Raw genomic sequence first — 19510 nt, 5'->3', positions numbered from 1 at the left:
ATGATGGCTCACACCTGCAACAGGCATTTTGGGAGGCTGAGGTGGGAGGATCACTTGAGGCCAGGAGTTTAAGACCAGCCTGGGCAACCCACTGAGACTCCTTCTTAATAAATAAATAAAAATAATTTTTTTGAATGTCAAGTTTTATTTAATAAATTAAAATACATTATTTAATTTTAATTAATTTAAAATTTTAAATTATACTTTAAGTTTTGGGGTACATGTGCAGAACGTGCAGGTTTGTTACATAGGTATACACGTGCCATGGTGGTTTGCTGCGCCCATCAACCCGTCATCTACATTAGGTATTTCTCCTAATGCTATCCGGAACTCCTCTAGCTCGCCCCACAGGCCCCAGTGTGTGATGTTCCCGCCCCTGTGTTTATGTGTCCTCATTGTTCAACTCCCACTTATGAGTGAGAACATGCGGTGTTTGGTTTTCTGTTCTTGTGATAGTTTGCTGAGAATGATGGTTTCCAGCTTCATCTATGTCCCTGCAAAGGACATGAACTCTTCCTTTTTTATGACTGCATAGTATTACATGGTGTATATGTGCAACATTTTCTTTATCCAGTCTATCATTGATAGGCATTTGGGTTGGTTCCAAGTCTTTGCTATTGTGAATAGCGCTGCAACAAACATATATGTGCATGTGTCTTTATAGTAGAATGATTTATAATCCTTTGGGTATATACCCAGTAATGGGATTGCTGGGTAAAATGGTATTTCTGGTTCTAGATCCTTGAGGAATTGCCACACAGTCTTTCATAATGGTTGAACTAATTTACACTCCCACCAACAGTGTAAAAGCATTTCTATCCTCTCCAGCATCTGTTGTTTCCTGACTTTTTAATGATCGCCATTCTAACTGGCGTGAGATGGTATCTTATTGTGGTTTTGATTTGCATTTATCTAATGACCAGCATGATGAGCTTTTTATTTTTTTTCATGTGTTTGTTGGTCACATACATTGTCTTCTTTTGATAAGTGTCTGTTCATATCTTCACGTACTTTTTGATGGTTTTTTTTTTCTTGTAAATTTGTTTAAGTTTCTAGATTCTGGATATTAGCCCTTTGTCAGATGAGTAGATTGCAAAAATTTTCTTTCATTCTGTAGGTTGTCTGTTCACTCTGACGACAGTTTATTTTGGCTGTGCAGAAGCTCTTTAATTAGATCCCATTTATCAATGTTGGCTGTTGATGTTGCTTTTGATGTTTTAGTCATGATGTTTTAGTCATCTTTGCCCATGCCTATGTCCTGAATGGTATTGCCTAGGTTTTTTAAAAAAAATTTTTTTTATTATTATTATACTTTAAGTTCTAGGGTACATGTGCATAATGTGCAGGTTTGTTACATATGTATACTTGTGCCATGTTGGCGTGCTGCACCCATCAACTCCTCAGCACCCATCAACTTGTCATTTACATCAGCTATAACTCCCAGTGCAATCCCTCCCCCCTCCCCCCTCCCCATGATAGGCCCCAGTGTATGATGTTCCCCTTCCCGAGTCCAAGTGATCTCATTGTTCAGTTCCCACCTATGAGTGAGAACATGCAGTGTTTGGTTTTCTGTTCTTGTGATAGTTTGCTGAGAATGATGGTTTCCAGCTGCATCCATGTCCCTACAAAGGACACAAACTCATCCTTTTTTATGGCTGCATAGTATTCCATGGTGTATATGTGCCACATTTTCTTAATCCAGTCTGTCACTGATGGACATTTGGGTTGATTCCAAGTCTTTGCTATTGTGAATAGTGCCACAATAAACATACGTGTGCATGTGTGTCTTTATAGCAGCATGATTTATAATCCTTTGGGTATATACCCAGTAATGGGATGGCTGGGTCATATGGTACATCTAGTTCTAGATCCTTGAGGAATTGCCATACTGTTTTCCATAATGGTTGAACTAGTTTACAATCCCACAACAGTGTAAAAGTGTTCCTATTTCTCCACATCCTCTCCAGCACCTGTTGTTTCCTGACTTTTTAATGATTGACATTCTAACTGGTGTGAGATGGTATCTCATTGTGGTTTTGATTTGCATTTCTCTGATGGCTAGAGATGATGAGCATTTTTTCATATGTCTGTTGGCTGTATGAATGCCTTCTTTTGAGAACTGTCTGTTCATATCCTTTGCCCACTTTTTCATGGAGTTGTTTTTTTCTTGTAAATTTGTTTGAGTTCTTTGTAGGTTCTGGATATTAGCCCTTTGTCAGATGACTAGATTGCAAAAATTTTCTCCCATTCTGTAGGTTGCCTGTTCACTCTGATAGTAGTTTCTTTTGCTGTGCAGAAGCTCTTTAGTTTAATTAGATCCCATTTGTCAATTTTGGCTTTTGTTGCCGTTGCTTTTGATGTTTTAGACATGAAGTCCTTGCCCATGCCTATGTCCTGAATGGTATTACCTAGGTTTTCTTCTAGGGTTTTTATGGTATTAGGTCTAACATTTAAGTCTCTAATCCATCTTGAATTAATTTTTGTATAAGGAGTAAGGAAAGGATCCAGTTTCAGCTTTCTACTTATGGCTAGCCAGTTTCCCAGCACCATTTATTAAATAAGGAAACCTTTCCCCATTTCTTGTTTTTCTGAGGTTTGTCAAAGATCAGATGGCTGTAGATGTGTGGAATTATTTCTGAGGGCTCTGTTCTGTTCCATTGGTCTATATGTCTGTTTTGGTACCAGTACCATGCTGTTTTGGTTACTGTAGCCTTGTAGTATAGTTTGAAATCAGGTAGCGTGATGCCTCCAGCTTTGTTCTTTTGACTTAGGATTGTCTTGGAGATGCGGGCTCTTTTTTGGTTCCATATGAACTTTAAAGCAGTTTTTTCCAATTCTGTGAAGAAAGTCATTGGTAGCTTGATGGGGATGGCATTGAATCTATAAATTACCTTGGGCAGTATGGCCATTTTCACGATATTGATTCTTCCTATCCATGAGCATGGTATGTTCTTCCATTTGTGTCCTCTTTGATTTCACTGAGCAGTGGTTTGTAGTTCTCCTTGAAGAGGTCGTTTACTAACCCTTGTAAGTTGGATTCCTAGGTATTTCATTCTCTTTGAAGCAATTGTGAATGGAAGTTCATTCATGATTTGGCTCTCTGTTTGTCTGTTACTGGTGTATAAGAATGCTTGTGATTTTTGCACATTAATGTTGTATCCTGAGACTTTGCTGAAGTTTCTTATCAGCTTAAGGAGATTTTGGGCTGAGATGATGGGGTTTTCTAAATATACAATCATGTCATCTGCAAACAGGGACAATTTGACTTCTTCTTTTCTTAACTGAATACCCTTTATTTGTTTCTCTTGCCTGATTGCCCTAGCCAGAACTTCCAACACTATGTTGAATAGGAGTGGTGAGAGAGGGCATCCCTGTCTTGTGCCAGTTTTCAAAGGAAATTTTTCCAGTTTTTGCCCATTCAGTATGATATTGGCTGTGGGTCTGTCATAAATAGCTCTTATTATTTTGAGATACGTTCCATCAATACCGAATTTATTGAGCGTTTTTAGCATGAAGGGGTGTTGAATTTTGTCAAAGGCCTTTTCTCCATCTATTGAGATGATCATGTGGTTTTTGTCTTTGGTTCTGTTTATATGCTGGATTACGTTTATTGATTTGCGTATGTTGAACCAGCCTTGCATCCCAGGGATGAAGCCTACTTGATCATGGTGGATAAGTTTTTGATGTGCTGCTGGATCTGGTTTGCCAGTATTTTATTGAGGATTTTTGCATCGATGTTCATCAGGGATATTGGTCTAAAATTGTCTTTTTTTGTTGTATGTCTGCCAGGCTTTGGTATCAGGATGATGTTGGCCTCATAAAATGAGTTAGGGAGTATTCCCTCTTTTTCTATTGATTGGAATAGTTTCAGAAGGAATGGTACCAGCTCCTCCTTGTACCTCTGGTAGAATTCAGCTGTGAATCCATCTGGTCCTGGACTTTTTTTGGTTGGTAGGCTATTAATTACTGCCTCAATTTCAGAGCCTGCTATTGGTCTATTCAGGAATTCAGCTTCTTCCTGGTTTAGTCTTGGGAGAGTGTAAGTGTCCAGGAAATTATCCATTTCTTCTAGATTTTCTAGTTTATTTGCGTAGAGGTGTTTATAGTATTCTCTGATGGTAGTTTGTATTTCTGTGGGGTCGGTGGTGATATCCCCTTTATCATTTTTTATTGCGTCTATTTGATTCTTCTCTCTTTTCTTCTTTATTAGTCTTGCTAGCGGTCTATCAATTTTGTTGATCTTTTCAAAAAACCAACTCCTGGAATCACTGATTTTTTTGTAGGGTTTTTTGTGTCTCTATCTCCTTCAGTTCTGCTCTGATCTTAGTTATTTCTTGCCTTCTGCTAGCTTTTGAATGTGTTTGCTCTTGCTTCTCTAGTTCTTTTAATTGTGATGTTAGAGCGTCAATTTTAGATCTTTCCAGCTTTCTCTTGTGGGCATTTAGTGCTGTAAATTTCCCTCTACACACTGCTTTAAATATGTCCCAGAGATTCTGGTATGTTGTATCTTTGTTCTCATTGGTTTCAAAGAACATCTTTATTTCTGCCTTCATTTCGTTCTGTACCCAGTAGTCATTCAGGAGCAGGTTATTCAGTTTCCATGTAGTTGAGCAGTTTTGATTGATTTTCTTAGTCCTGAGTTCTAGTTTGATTGCACTGTGGTCTGAGAGACAGTTTGTTATAATTTCTGTTCTTGTACATTTGCTGAGGAGTGCTTCCAATTATGTGGTCTATTTTGGAATAAGTGTGATGTGGTGCTGAGAAGAATGTATATTCTGTTGATTTGGGGTGGAGAGTTCTATAGATGTCTATTAGGTCTGCTTGGTGCAGAGTTGAGTTCAATTCCTGGATATCCTTGTTAACTTTCTGTCTTGTTGATCTGTCTAATGTTGACAGTGGGGTGTTGAAGTCTCCCATTATTATTGTATGGGAGTCTGAGTCTCTTTGTAAGTCTCCAAGGACTTGCTTTATAAATCTGGGTGCTCCTGTATTGGGTGCATATATATTTAGGATAGTTAGCTCTTCTTGTTGAATTGATCCCTTTACCATTATGTAATGGCCTTCTTTGTCTCTTTTGATTTTTGATGGTTTAAAGTCTGTTTTATCAGAGACTAGTATTGCAACCCCTGCTTTTTTTTGTTCTCCATTTGCTTGGTAGATCTTCCTCCATCCCTTTATTTTGAGCCTATGTATGTCTCTGCATGTGAGATGGGTCTCCTGAATACAGCAGACTGATGGGTCTTGACTCTTTATCCAGTTTACCAGTCTGTGTCTTTTAATTGGAGCATTTAGTCCATTTACATTTAAGGTTAATATTGTTATGTGTGAACTTGATCCTGCCATTATGATATTAACTGGTTATTTTGCTCGTTAGTTGATGCAGTTTCTTCCTAGCCTCGATGGTCTTTACATTTTGGCATGTTTTTGCAATGGCTGGTACCGGTTGTTCCTTTCCATGTTTAGTGCTTCCTTCAGGGTCTCTTGTAAGGCAGGCCTGGTGGTGACAAAATCTCTAAGCATTTGCTTGTCTGTAAAGGATTTTATTTCTCCTTCACTTATGAAACTTAGTTTGGCTGGATATGAAATTCTGGGTTTAAAATTCTTTTCTTTAAGAATGTTGAATATTGGCCCCCACTCTCTTCTGGCTTGCAGAGTTTCTGCCGAGAGATCTGCTGTTAGTCTGATGGGCTTCCCTTTGTGGGTAACCCGACCTTTCTCTCTGGCTGCCCTTAAGATTTTTTCCTTCATTTCAACTTTGGTGAATCTGGCAATTATGCATCTTGGAGTTGTTCTTCTCGAGGAGTATCTTTGTGGTGTTTTCTGTATTTTCTGAATTTGAATGTTGGCCTGCCCTACTAGGTTGGGGAAGTTCTCCTGGATGATATCCTGAAGAGTGTTTTCCTACTTGGTTCCATTTTCCCCCTCACTTTCAGGCACCCCAATCAGACGTAGATTTGGTCTTTTTACATAATCCCATACTTCTTGCAGGCTTTGTTCATTTCTTTTTCTTCTTTTTTCTTTAGGTTTCTCTTCTCACTTCATTTCATTCATTTGATCCTCAATCACTGATACTCTTTCTTCCAGTTGGTCGAGTCAGTTACTGAAGCTTGTGCATTTGTCACGTATTTCTCATGTCATGGTTTTCATCTCTGTCAATTCGTTTATGGCCTTCTCTGCATTAATTATTCTAGTTATCAATTCTTCCACTGTTTTTTCAAGATTTTTAGTTTCTTTGCGCTGGGTACGTAATTCCTCCTTTAGCTCTGAGAAGTTTGATGGACTGGAGCCGCCTTCTCTCATCTCATCAAAGTCATTCTCCGTCCAGCTTTGATCTGTTGCTGGCGATGAGCTGCGTTCCTTTGCAGTGGGTGATGCGCTCTTATTTTTTGAATTTCCAGCTTTTCTGCCCTGCTTTTTCCCCATCTTTGTGGTTTTATCTGCCTCTGGTCTTTGATGATGGCAACGTACTGATGTGGTTTTGGTGTGGGTGTCCTTCCTGTTTGTTAGTTTTCCTTCTAACAGTCAGGACCCTCAGCTGTAGGTCTGTTGGAGATTGCCTGAGGTCCACTCCAGACCCTGCTTGCCTGGGTATCAGCAGCAGAGGCTGCAGAAGATAGAATATTGCTGAACAGCGAGTGTACCTGTCTGATTCTTGCTTGGGAAGCTTCCTCTCAGGGGTGTACTCCACCTTGTGAGGTGTGGGGTGTCAGTCTGCCCCTAGTGGGGGATGTCTCCCAGTTAGGCTACTCAGGGGTCAGGGACCCACTTGAGCAGACAGTCTGTCCGTTCTCAGATCTCAGCCTCCGTGTTGGGAGATCCACTGCTCTCTTCAAAGCTGTCAGACAGTCGTTTGCATCTGCAGAGGTTTCAGCTGCTTTGTTGTTGTTGTTGTTGTTGTTGTTGTTTAGCTGTGCCCTGTCCCTAGAGGTGGAGTCTACAGAGACAGGCAGGACTCCTTGAGCTGCTGTGAGCTCCACCCAGTTTGAGCTTCCCAGCCGTTTTGTTTATCTACTTAAGCCTCAGCAATGGTGGGCGCCCCTCCCCCAGCCTCGCTGCTGCCTTGCCGCAAGATCGCAGACTGCTGTGCTAGCAGTGAGGGAGGCTCTGTGGGCGTGGGACCCTCCCGGCCAGGTGTGGCATATAATTTCCTGGTGTGCCCGTTTGCTAATATCCTTGGTAGAGTGCAGTATTGAGGCGGGAGTTACCCGATTTTCCAGGTGTTGTGTGTCTCAGTTCCCCTGGCTAGGAAAAGGGATTCCCTTCCCCCTTGCTCTTCCCAGGTGAGGTGATGCCTCACCGTGCTTCAGCTCTCGCTGGTTGGGCTGCAGCAGCTGACCAGCACCGACTGTCCCGCACTCCCTAGTGAGATGAACCCAGTACCTCAGTTGAAAATGCAGAAATCACCTGTCTTCTGTGTCACTTGTGCTAGGAGTTGGAGACTGGAGCTGTTCCTATTCGGCCATCTTGCCGCCTAGGTTTTTTTCTAGGGTTTTTATGGCTTTAGGTCTTACATTTAAGTCTTTAATCCATCCTGAGTTAATTTTTGTATAAGGTGCAAGGAAGGGGTCCAGTTTCAGTTTTCTGCATATGGCTAGCCTGTTTTCCCAACACCATTTATTAAATAGGGAATCCTTTCCCCATTGCTTGTTTTTGTCAGGTTTGTCAAAGATCAGATGGTTGTAGATGTTGTGGTATTATTTCTGAGACCTCTGTTCTGTTCCATTGGTCTATATGTCTGTTTTGGTACCAGTACCATGCTGTTTTGGTTACTGTAGCCTTGTAGTATAGTTTGAAGTCAGGTAACATGATGCCTCCAGCTTTGTTCTTTTTGCTTAGGATTGTCTTGCCTAAACGGGTTCTTTTTTGGTTCCATATACAATTTAAAGTAGTTTTTTCTAATTCTGTGAGGAAAGTCAGTGGTAGCTTGATGGGGATAACATTGAATCTGTAAATTACTTTGGGCAGTATGGCCATTTTCACGATACGATTCTTCCTATCAATGAGCATGGAATGTTTTTCCATTTGTTTGTGTCCTCTCTTATTTCCTTGAGCAGTGCTTTGTAGTTCTCCTTGAAAAGGTCCTTCATATCCCTTGTAAGTTGTATTCCTAGGTATTTTATTCTCTTTGTAGCAATTGTGAATGGGAGTTCACTCATGATTTGGCTCTCTGTTTGTCTATTATTGGTGTATAGGAATGCTTGTGGTTTTCGCACATTAATTTTGTATCCTGAGACTTTGCTGAAGTTGCTTAACAGCTTAAGAAGATTTTGCCCGGGCGCGGTGGCTCAAGCCTGTAATCCCAGCACTTTGGGAGGCCGAGACGGGCGGATCACGAGGTCACAAGATCAAGACCATCCTGGCTAACACGGTGAAACCCCATCTCTACTAAAAAAAAAAAATAAAAAAAACTAGCCGGGCGAGGTGGCGGGCGCCTGTAGTCCCAGCTACTCGGGAGGCTGAGGCAGGAGAATGGCGTGAACCCGGGAGGCGGAGCTTGCAGTGAGCTGAGATCCGGCCACTGCACTCCAGCCTGGGAGACAGAGTGAGACTCTGTCTCAAAAAAAAAAAAAAAAAAAAAAAAAAAGATTTTGGGGTGAGGTGATGAGGTTTTCTAAATATATAATCATGTCATTCTGCAGAGACAATTTGACTTCCTCTTTTCTTAATTGAATACCCTTTATTTCTTTCTCTTGCCTGATTGCCCTGGCCAGAACTTCCAATGCTATGTTGAATAGGAGTAGTGAGAGAGGGCATCCTTGTCTTGTGCCAGTTTTCAAAGGGAATGCTTCCAGCTTTTGCCCATTCAGTGTGATATTGGCTGTGGGTGTGTCATAAATAGGTTCTTATTATTTTGAGATATGTTCCATCAGTACCTAGTTTATTGAGAGTTTTTAGCATGAATTTTATCGTAGGCCTTTTCTGCATCTATTGAGATAATCATGTGGTTTTTGTCACTGGTTCTTGTTAATTGTCTCTCTTGTTGATCTGTCTAATATTGACAGTGGGGTGTTAAAGTCTCCCACTATTATTGTGTGGGAGTCTAAGTCTCTTTGTAGGTCTCTGATAACTTGCTTTATGAATCTAGGTGCTCCTGTATTGGGTGCATATATATTTAGGATAGCTCTGGCCGGGCGCAGTGGCTCAAGCTTGTAATCCCAGCACTTTGGGAGGCCGAGACGGGTGGATCACGAGGTCAGGAGATCGAGACCATCCTGGCTAACACGGTGAAACCCCGTCTCTACTAAAAAATACAAAAAACTAGCTGGGCGAGGTGGCGGGCACCTGTAGTCCCAGCTACTCGGGAGGCTGAGGCAGGAGAATGGCGTGAACCCAGGAGGTGGAGCTTGCAGTGAGCTGAGATCCGGCCACTGCACTCCAGACTGGGCGACAGAACGAGACTCTGTCTCAAAAAAAAAAAAAAAAAAAAAAAAAAGGATAGCTCTTCTTGTTGAATTGATCCCTTTACCATTATGTAATGCCTTTCTTTGTCTTTTTTGATCTTTGTTGGTTTAAAGTCTGTTTTATCAGAGATTAGAATTGCAAACCCCCACCCCCCGCTTTTTATTTTGCTTTCCATTTGCTTGGTAAATATTCCCTTATCCCTTTATTTTGAGCCTATGTGTGTCTTTGCACATGAGATGGGTCTCCTGAATACAGCACACTGATGATTGGTCTTGACTCTTTATCCATTTTGCCAGTCTGTGTCTTTTTTTTTTTTTTGGGACGGAGTTTTGCTCTTGTCTCCCAGCCCATAGCCCTCACCTTCTCTCACCTGAGTACTTTGTACTTGTTGGGTCTCTGCCTATGGGGCTCTTCCCCGCTGCTTACTTGCCTTTCTTCTTCTTTTTCTTTTTTTTTTTTTTTGATGGAGTCTCACTCTGTCACCAGGCTGGAGTACAGTGGTGTAATCTTGGCTCACTGCAACCTCTGCCTCCCGGGTTCAAGTGATTCTCCTGCCTCAGTCTCCTGAGTAGCTGGGATTACAGGTGCCTGCAACCACACCCAGCTAATTTTTGGTATTTTTAGTAGAGACAGGGTTTTGCTGTGTTGCCCAGGTTGGTCTCAAATTCCTGACCTCAGGTGATTCACCCACCTCGGCCTCTCAAAGTGCTGGGATTACAGGCATGAGCCACTGTGCCCAGCCCAGTCTGTGTCTTTTAGTTGGGGCATTTAGCCCGTTTACATTTAAGGTTAATATTGTTATGTGTGAATTTGATCCTGTCATTATGATCAGCTAGCTGGTTATTTTCCCATTAATTTATGCAGTTTCTTCATAGTGTTGATGGTCTTTACAATTTGGAATGTTTTTGCAGTGGCTGGTACCAGTTTTTCCTTTCCATATTTAGTGCTTCCTTCAGGAGCTCTTGTGAGGCAGGCCTGATGGTGACAAAATCTTTCAGTATTTGCTTGTCTGTAAAGGATTTTATTTCTCCTTCACTTATGAAGCTTAGTTTGGCTGGATATGAGATTCTGGGTTAAAATTCTTTAAGAATGTTGAATATTGGCCCCCACTTTCTTCTGGCTTGTAGGGTTTCTGTAGACATCCACTGTTAGTCTGATGGGCTTCCCTTTGTGGGTAATTCTTTCTGGCTGCCCTTTACATTTTTTCCTTCATTTCAACCTTGATGAATCTGATGATTATGTGTCTTGGGGTTGCCCTTCTTGAGGAGTATCTTTGTGGTGTTCTCTGTATTTCTTTAATTTGAATGTTGGCCTCTCTTGCTTGGTTGGGGAAGTTCTCCTAGATAATATCCTGAAGAGCGTTTTCCAACTTGGTTCCATTCTCCCTGTCACTTTCGGATAACACAAATCAAACTAAGTTGGCCTTTTCACATAGTCTCATATTTTTTGGAGGCTTTGTTCTTTTTCATTCTTTTTTCTCTAATCTTGTCTTCATGCTTTATTTCATTAAGTTGATCTTCAATCTCTGATATCCTTTCTTCTGCTTGATTGATTCGGCTATTGATACTTGTGTATGTTTCACGAAGTTTTCGTGCTGTGTTTTTCAGCTCCATTAGGTTACTTATGTTCTTCTCTAAACTGGTTATTCTAGTTAGCAATTCCTCTAACCTTTTTTCAAGGTTCTTAGCTTCCTTGCATTGGGTTAGAACATGCTCCTTTAGCTTGGAGGAGTTTGTTATTACCCACCTTCTGAATCCTACTTATGTCAATTCATCAAACTCATTCTCTGTCCAGCTTTGTTCCCTTGCTGGTGAGGAGTTGTGATCCTTTGGAGAAGAGGTGTTCTTGTGTTTGGAATTTTCAGCCTTTTTGCGCTGGTTTTTCCTCATCTTGGTGGATTTATCTACCTTTGGCTTTGAAGCAGGTGACCTTTGGATGGGGTTTTTTTGTGGATGTGTTTCTGTTGCTGTTGATGCTATTCCTTTCTGTTTGTTCGTTTTCCTTCTAACAGTCAGGCCCCTCTGCTGCAGGTCTGCTGGAGATTGCTGGAGGTCAACTCCAGACCCTGTTTGCCTGGGTATCACCAGCAGAGGCTGCAGAACAGCAAAGATTGTTGCCCGTTCCTTCTTCTGGAAGCTTCCTCCCAGAGGGGCACCTGCCAGATGCTAGCTGGAGCTCTCTAATACAAGGTGTCTGTCGACCCCTGCTGGGAGGTGTCTCCCAGTCAGGAGTCATGGGGGTCAGGGATGACCCACTTGAGGAGGTAGTCTGTCCTTTAGCAAAGCTCGAACGCTGTGCTGGGAGATCCACTGCTCTCTTCAGAGCTGGCAGGCAGGAAGTCTGCTGAAGTTGCGCCCACAGCCACTCCTTCCCCCAGGTGCTCTGTCCCAGGGAGATGAGAGTTTTGTCTATAAGCCCCTGACTGGGGCTGCTGCGTTTCTTTCAGAGATGCCCTGCCCAGTGAGGAGGACTCTAGAGAGGCAGTCTGGCTTACAGTGGCTTTGCAGAGCTGCGGTGGGCTCCGTCCATTCCAAACTTCCCAGTGGCTTTGTTTACACTGTGAGGGGAAAACCACCTAATCAAGCCTCAGTAATGGTGGACAGCCCTTCCCCCACCAAGCTCTAGTGTCCCAGGTTGACTTCAGACTGCTGTGCTGGCAGCAAGAATTTCAAGCCAGTGGATCTTAGCTTGCTGGGCTCCGTGGGGGTGGGATCTGCTGAACTAGACCACTTGGCTTCCTGACTTCAGCCCCTTTTCATTTGGAGTGAACAGTTGTGTCTTGGTGGCATTCCAGGCTCCACTGGAGTATGAAAGAAAACTGCAGCTAGTTCAGTGTCTGCCCAAACAGCTGCCCAGTTTTGTGCTTGAAACCCAGGGCCCTGGTGGTGTAGGCACCCAAGGGAATCTCCTGGTCTGTGGGTTGCAAAGACCGTGGGAAAAGCGTAGTATCTGGACCAGAATGCACCATTCCTCACAGCAGAGTCCCTCATGGCTTCCCTTGGCTAGGGGAGGGAGTTCCCTGACCCCTTATGCTTCCGGAGTGAGGCGGCACCCCACCCTGCTTCTGCTTGCCCTCCGTGGGCTGCACCCACTGTCAAACCAGTCCCAGTGAGATGAGGTGGGTTCCTCAGATAGAAATGCAGACATCACCTGCCTTCTGCATTGATCTCATTCATAGCTGCAGACTGGAGCTGTTCCTATTTGGCCATCTTGTGAGCCACCCAATAAATAAAATTTAAAAGAAAAAAAGTTTCTTTTTAAGTCTGAATAATTAATATTCCATTAATTATTGTACATGTATGTACATGCCAGATTTTTTTACCCATTCATCCACCAATCGACACTTTGGTTGTTTCTACCTTTTGGCTCTTTTGAATAATGCTGCTATGAACGTGAATGTATAAATATCTTTTTGAGTACCAGTTTTCAGTTCTTTTGGGTATATACCCAGAAGTGGCATTGCTGGGTCATATGGTAATTCTATACTTGATTTTTTGAGGAATCACCATACAATTTCCACAGTGGCTACCTATTTTATATCTCATTTAGCAATACATAGAGTTCCAAATTCTCTACATCTTCACCAACACTTGTTATTTTTTCACATATAATAGCCATCCAAATGGGTGTGAAGTGGAATCTTGTGGTTTCATTCTGCATTTTCCTAATGATGAGTGACGTTGAGCATCTTTCCATGCACTATTGGCTATTTGCATATTTTCTTCAGAGAAATGTCTATCAAGTCCTTAAACATTTGTTAATTGGGGTTTTTGTTGCTGTTGAGTTCTTTGGATAGTTTTGGTTTTTCTCCATTATCATGTTCTTAATTTCATTGAGTTTATGCTTCATCTTTATTATTTCTTTTCTTCTACTTCAGATACATCATACAATTTTTTTTTTTTTTTTTTTTTTTTGAGACAGTTTCACTCTTGTCGCTCAGCTGGAGTGCAATGGCACAATCTCGGCTCACTGAAACCTCCACCTCCTGGGTTCAGGCGATTCTCCTGCGTTAGCCTCCCAAGTAGCTGGAATTACAGGTGCCTGCCACCATGCCCAGCTAATTTTTGTATTTTTAGTAGAGACGGGGTTTCACCGTGTTGGCTAGGCTGGTCATTATACAAATTTTGATATATTGAATTTGGGTTTTCGTTCCATTAGAAATACTTTAAAATTTCCCTTTTGTCTTCGTTTTTTCCCACATGGGTTATTTGAAAGTGCACTGTTTGTCTGCTACATATTTGGAGATTTTCTAAATATTTTTGTTATCCCAGTTTAATTCAGCTGTGGCATAATACATGCTTTATATGATTTTTTTTTAAGTTTGTTAAAAATTTATGGCCCAGAATATAATCTATTTTGGTGAATGTTTCATGTGTATTTGAAAAGGATGAATATATTCTGCCTTTTGATAGTGTTCAATTAAGTCGAGTATAGTTAGGCCACGTAAGTCAAATAGGTCTTCTCTACCCTCACAGGTTTTATATTGACTTGTTCTGCTGACTGACAAAGGAGCATTGAAATCTCCAACTGTAATTCTGGATCTGTCAACTACTTGTAGTTTTATCAATTTTTGCTTCATGTCTTTTGAAGCTCTGTTGTTAGGTGCATGCACATTTAAGATTACTGTCGTATTAGTGAATTGACTCCTTTATTATTATATAATGCTTAGCTTTTTCCTGGAAATATTTCTTGTTCTGAAGTCTACTTTGTCTGATAGCAATAGAACCACTTCAGCTTTCTTTTGATTAGTGTTTTCACGATACTTCTTTTTCCATCCTTTTAACTCATCCTTATATTTAAAGTGGGTTTGTTGTAGACAGCATATAGTTAGGTCTTTAAAAAAATACAGCCGGGTGTGGTGGCTCAAGCCTGTAATCCCAGCATTTTGGGAGGCTGAGGTGGGTGGATCATGAGGTCAGGAGTTCGAGACCAGCCTGGCCAACATGGTGAATCCCCGTCTCTACTAAAAATACAAAAATTAGCTTGGCATGGTGGTAACGTGCCTGTAATCCCAGCTACTGGGATTCAGGAGAATGGCTTGAACCCAGGAGGCAGAGGTTGCAGTGAGCTGAGATCATGCCACCATACTACAGCCTGGGTGACAGAGCAAGACTCCATCTCAAAAAAACAAAAACAAAACAAAACAAAATCAACAAAACAATATGACAACTTTCTTCTTTCAATTTGTAAGTTTAAACTGTTTATAGTTAATGTAATTGTTAATACAGTTGGATTAAATTCACCATCTTGGCCAGGTGTGGCAGCTCACGCCTACAATCCCAGCACTTGGGAGGCCGAGGTGGGCAGATCACTTGAGCCCAGTTCAAGACCAGCCTAGACAACATGGTGAAACCCCATTTCTACCAAAAAAAAAAAAAAAAAAAAAAAAAAAAAAAAAAGAAAGCTGGACATGTTGGCACATGCTTGTAGCTACTTGAGAGGCTGAGGTGGGAGAATCACCAGAGACCAGGGAGGTCGAGGTTGCAGTGAGCTGTGATCATGCCACTGACTCCAGCCTGAGCAACAGAGCGAGACCCTGTCTTAAAAACAAAACAAAACAAAACAAAAACAAACAAAAAAACCATCCTGCTAATTGTTTTCTGTAGATATTTAAAGCCAGTGCTCATCTTATAATGATTTGTGCTTATAGTGATTTCTAGCAAATTAAAATGACACTAAGAACATAAGCCATTTGGGCCATCTTCTAGTTGGTGGGAAGCCAAAAGCCTGGTTGGTTATTAGAAATAAATAAGTAACATGCTACTATATACTTAAGCCAAAACATTAGTAAATCTTTTCAGACTGTGAGAAGACAGCAAGGAGTCTAAAGACCTGGGGCTCTCACCCAGCTCTATCCCTTGCTAGCTATAGAGATTTGGGCAGTTGCCTAATCTTCCTGAGACTCAGTTAAATAGGCAAAATCATACCATCTACAAGCAATCAGAGGAACTCTCTCTAAATCTTGGGCACAGTTGGGGAAAAAAATCTCTCCATTTGGGGAAAGTCCAGAGAAAAAGGAATTTCTGAATCTGGATGACAAAGGATGACAAATGGAATTTCTGAATCTGTTTGATGACTTGTCACAGTAAGCTTGGGAGTATTTTTGTAGACAGGGAGAATAATCACAATATATGCACAGACCAGTGACTGCTGCAAGCATGCAAATGAGAAACTAGGGACTTCAATTAATGCAGAAGGTTGGAGAAGAGGATTTAATTCAATGGGGCTTGAAGACCAATGGGATGTAGGGAATAGAAGAGGTCTAAGACCACTCCCAAGTTTCAGATTTGGGAAGCTAGGTAAACAGTGGTTACTTTCACTGAGGTATGAAATATAAGAGGACAAGTTGGAGGGGGCTGGTTTTTAAATAGAAGGTAATATTAGTTTTACTGTCAGTTGATTTAGAGGTGTCTATACAACCAAGGCGGAGATGCCAGTAGGTCGTCTGATGGGTGTATTTGGAGTTCAGGAGTAGTCTGCACTACAGTCTTGGAAGTCATCAGGGTACAGGTGGAGGCTGGGCCATTGTACACTGACAGTCGGACCCTGACCTCTGTCTTCTCTGAGCTTCCCCAGGACTTCGTGCGTCTCCTGTGGATTCACAGAAGCTGCCCTGCTGCGTGTTCCAGTTATGGATCCACCATCCCTTGCACCTGAAACTCAAGGGTTGTTGTATTGATCTAGGCCTTGCACAAAGCAACCATGCAGCAAATTTCAACTGTGACTACAGTGTCACAACAAAAATAACGGGTTCCTTCTATCACATCCTGACCTACTCTTATCACTCTTATGCAACTTGTAAGCTGAGTTACAAATTCTAGGCAACACGTCATCTATACACAAGGACTTTCCCTCTCCCTGGTAATGTAAGTCACTCATGGAAAAAGCCCTAATTTCAGGAAGCTTGTTTGAGAGCTGGTGACACGCGAGGCAAATCTCCTGTTCTGTTGTCATCAACGAATATTCACCCTTCACATTTCATTTTAAAGAATTTAAGCAATTAGTTAAACCAGCTGCCCACTAGTGACTCCATTTTGAAGCCCGAGGAGATAGAAAGAGAATGAACCTGTTGTTTCCCCACTGCTTGACAAGAAATCCACTGTAATTCATGAAGCCGCTCAACTCCAGGATGTTTAGCATCCAGTTCACAGACTAGAAATACAACTTTGTGGCCATAACAACATCTGCAGATCTTGTGGTCTTGGGTGGTTTTTATTTGTTCTTTCTTGGATTATGTTTCTATCTGCATAGATGACTGAAAATTCCTTTTATATCTGGCTCTACTTACTTCAGAGTCTCTGTGAGAACCAAATAAGACGCTAACCTAGTACAATGAGCTATAAACGTATAAAATATTACTTGCAACTGTTCTTCAAAAAGACAGTTCCTAGCTGGGCATGTTGGCTCACACCTGTAATCCCAGCACTTTGGGAGGCAGAGGCAGGCAGATCGCTTGAGCCTGAGCTTGAGACCGGCCTGGGAAACATAGTGAGACCCCCATCTCTACAAAAAATAGAAAAGTTAGGTGGGTATGGTGTCGTGAGTGCACCTGTAGTCCCAGCTCTCAGGAGGCCGAGATGGGAAGCTCACCAGAGCCTGGGAAGGTCGAGACTACAGTGAGCCATGATTGCACAAGTGCACTTCAACCTGGGTGACAGATTGAGACCCTCTCCCAAAATTAAACAAAAAAAAATGACAGTTCCCTTAAAATATCTAGAGGAGTGGCCGGGCACAGTAGCTCACGTCTGTAATCCCAGTACTTTGGGAGGCCAAGACAGATCACTTGAGGTCAGGAGTTCAAGACCAGCCTGGCCAACATGGTGAAACCCGTCTCCACTAAAAATACAAAAATTACCAGGCATGGTGGGAGGCACCTATAATCCCAGCTACTTGAGTGGCTGAAGGTGGAGCATTGCTTGACCCTGGGAGGAGGAAGTTTCAGTCAGCCAAGATGGCGCCACTGCACCAGCCTGGATGACAGTGAGACTCTGTCTCAAAAAACAAAACAAAAATCTAGAGGGATCAAACTGCGTTTCAGTTGATCAGACAATGGACTGCTGGGCTGTCCAAAGGTGAGACAGGCCACTGACAGCATGAGAAGCACTGCCCAGATACTGAATAACCAGCCCCTAAGACAATGTGGGGATTAAGTCTAGAAAATTTAGCCCTAGTCCCACTCTCATAAATCGCATTCATTGGAAGAAAAACCCAAAAGTATACTTACTGGAAAACCTAAGAATAAAAATTTAATCAGTCTGGGCCAGTGGCTTATGCCTGTAATCCCAATACTTTGGGAGGCCAAGGCGGGTGGATCACCTGAGGTCAGGAGTTCAAGACCAGCCTGGTCAACATGGTGAAACCCTATCTCTACTAAAAATACAAAATTAGTTGGGTGTGGTGGTGCGCACTTGTAATCGCAGCTACTTGGGAGGCTGAGGCAGGAGAATTGCTTGAACCTGGGAGGTGGAGGTTGCAGTGAGCCGAGATCGCGCCATTGCACTCCAGCCTGGGCAACAAGAGCGAAACTCAAAAAAAAAAAAAAAAAAATTAAACTCAGGGGCTACCAACCACACTGCCTTCTTGCAAAGTCCAACTTTAACCCGCAAACTATCCTACTAAACACGAATAGCACTTTTGTTAATACTACAGTTGACAGACTGAAAACGCAGATACCAAGATTGAGTTGTAAACATAAAATAGACCACAGATTGCTGAATGAGCTACAAACGACCATGCCAAGCACCACCTCTTTTTTGTTGAACTCATGTTTGAGGATCTGTTTCCTGAGATCACTCCTGGTTCCAGGTCCTCTCTGTCAGGAAGACAGACACGAATGCGGGATATCTAAACAGAAGGATTTAATACAGGGGACTACACGGTTGTTCAAATTCTAAACCAATGAAGAAGTGAAGGAAGCAGCCACCATCCCTAGGGCCCTGGGGGCAAAAAGAGGAGGGCACTGCCACAACTCAGGAGCTCAGAGGAAGGACGCCGGCAAGGCTGGATCCAAGCTTCTGAGAGGGGAATGCAGACTTGGAGGAGCGGGATCCCAGGGGGCAGAGGGACTGCTGAGGGTACAGTCCAGCAAGGGCTAGGATGACCCGGCTGGCAAGACACTGACAAGCCCCGATGCCACTGGTACCTCTGACAGGTCACAGTGAGGTTGGAGCCGGGGGTCCCGCAGGAAGCTGGAGGCTAGAGCTGGTGGTCTGATGTTGCTCCAGGGAGGCTGATGAGAACGGAAAAATGGCAAGCAAGCCCCTTCCTCCGCCCTCCCAACTTCTAGCTCCTCCACCAGCAGATTTTCGCAGGAAGAGGAAGAGGGTTTGGCGAATCTAGTTGGGAGTCCCAGCCCCAGCATCACAGAGCAGAGCACAGAGGGGCAGGCTGGGAGGTGAGGGTCGTAAATCACCGGCAGTCGTGATCAACTGTGGCTGATAAAGGCACATACACGAACTGAAACTCTTTTCTAGAGGACACGACAATCCACACAGTTTGCTACAGTTCAGTGGCACTAAAGTCCCTGCACACTGCGGTGCTGCCATTGCCACTGTCCATCTTCCCCAGCTGAAACTCTGTACCCAGAAACAATGCCTCATCGCCTCTCCTGCCTGCCTGGGAACCACCGTTCTACGTTCTCTCTACGAATCTGGGTGCTCCATACACCTCATGTAAGTGGCATCAGGCAGTATCAGTTCTTCTGTGACTGCTTATTGCACTCGGCGTAATGTCAAGGTTCATCCACGCAGCACATGTGATAGGATTTCCTTCCTTTTTAAGGATGAATATCCCATTGTTTGTATAACACACATTTTGTTTATCCATTATTTTCCTGCTGGACATTGGGGCTGTCTCCACCTTTTGGCTCTTGTGGACAGTCCTGCTGTGGGCACTGGTGTACAAGTACCTGTTTGAGTTTCTGCTTTCGATCTTTTGGATATAAACCTAGAAGTCAAATTGCTGGATCATATGGTAGCTCTATGTTCAGCCCTTTGAGAAACCATCAAACTCTTTTCCCCAGTGGAGGACCAGGCTTTTCCTGTCTGAACACTCAAAAGGATTAAGCTGTGGAGCTCATGGAGAATCCTGTCATATGTACAATTTATAA

At 42.7% G+C, this 19510-nt stretch overlaps 1 long non-coding RNA gene across 1 annotated transcript in view; it reads left to right on the top strand.

The window, feature by feature from the left end:
* LOC114673856 (uncharacterized) overlaps positions 1-19510 on the top strand; it is a 32638-nt gene that overhangs the window by 9165 nt on the left and 3963 nt on the right. The window lies entirely within an intron of this gene.

This window comes from Macaca mulatta, chromosome 18 (assembly GCF_049350105.2).
Source record: "Macaca mulatta isolate MMU2019108-1 chromosome 18, T2T-MMU8v2.0, whole genome shotgun sequence".
NCBI lineage: Eukaryota > Metazoa > Chordata > Mammalia > Primates > Cercopithecidae > Macaca > Macaca mulatta.
This window is presented reverse-complemented; position numbering and strand designations above follow the sequence as displayed.